Here is a 1,308-nt window from a genome sequence, read left to right as displayed (position 1 = left end):
CTCGCAGATCAGCGAGGGATCAGYGAGGGAAATGGCCAAAAATCAGATTCCCTCGCTGATCCCTCGCAGATCAGCGAGGGATCAGCGAGGGAAATTGCAAAATTCACATTCCCTCGCAGATCTGCGAGGGATCAGCGAGGGATTTTTCTATTTTTCCTATTTTCTCATTTTTATGTGTTATATGTACATATTTTTATATGTTGATGTCGTATGTATGCATGTATGTGTGTTGTTTGTGTGTGTGTATATATATATATATACATATGTTGTGGTTGCTAACCGCGATGTGTATTATATGCACACATGGGCATGTGTTATAAATATATATACCCGTCGTCCCGTGTTTTATATATATATATATGTTTACACAATGTTGCAATTGTTATATGTATATATATACATGTATACACGATATATATAGATGTGTGGTGGTTGCTAACCACGATTGGATTTATGTATATATACTTGTCGAGTCGACTTTATTAGGCTTTATTGGGCCTTAAGGAACTTTATTCGATTTTATTGGGCCTTAATGAGATTTGTTCGGTTTATTGGGCCTTAATGGGCTTTATTCGATTTTATTGGGCCTTAATGAGATTTATTTGGTTTTATTGGGCCTTAATGGGCTTTATTCGGTTATATTTGAGCCCTAATGGGTTTTATTCGGTTTGGTTGGGCCTTAATGGGTTTTATTTGGGTCCAATAAAACCGAACAAAGCCCAGTTAAATGGGTTAAGCCCCGATAAAAAAAAGAGGACAATTCCCTCGCTGATCAGCGAGGGATCTGCGAGGGAATGTGAATTTTGTCATTTCCCTCGCTGATCCCTCGCTGATCTGCGAGGGATCATCGAGGGAATCTGATTTTTGGCCATTTCCCTCGCTGATCCCTCGCTGATCTGCGAGGGAAAATGCTTTTTGCTTTTCCCTCGCTGATCCCTCGCTGATCAACGAGGGATCAGCGAGGGAATAGGCAAAAATCATTTTCCCTCGCTGATCCATCGCTGATCTGCGAGGGATCAGCGAGGGAAAAGCAAAAAGCATATTCTCTCGCTGATCCCTCGCTGATCTGTGAGGGATCAGCGAGGGATTTTACTATTTTTTCTATTTTTTCATTTTTATGAGCTTGATTCGGTTTCATTGGGCCTTGATGGGCTTGATTCGGTTTTATTGGGCCTTAATGGTCTTCATTCGATATTATTGGGTCTTACTGGGATTTATTCGGTTTTATTGGGCCTAATGGGCTTTATTCGGCCTTAATGGACTTTATTAGGTTTTATTGGGCCAAATGGGCTTTATTCGGTTTTATTG

General features: G+C 40.6%; 1 non-coding gene across 1 annotated transcript; it reads right to left on the bottom strand.

The window, feature by feature from the left end:
• Window positions 1-819: 819 nt before the first annotated feature.
• LOC112523975 lies at window positions 820-980 on the bottom strand. Its single transcript, XR_003070308.1, has one exon.
• Window positions 981-1,308: the final 328 nt, after the last annotated feature.

Source organism: Cynara cardunculus (assembly GCF_001531365.2).
Source record: "Cynara cardunculus var. scolymus isolate 2C chromosome LG 12, CcrdV1, whole genome shotgun sequence".
Classification (NCBI taxonomy): Eukaryota; Viridiplantae; Streptophyta; class Magnoliopsida; order Asterales; family Asteraceae; genus Cynara; species Cynara cardunculus.
Note: the sequence above shows the minus strand (reverse complement) of the source record. Positions and strands in the feature narration are given on the sequence as shown.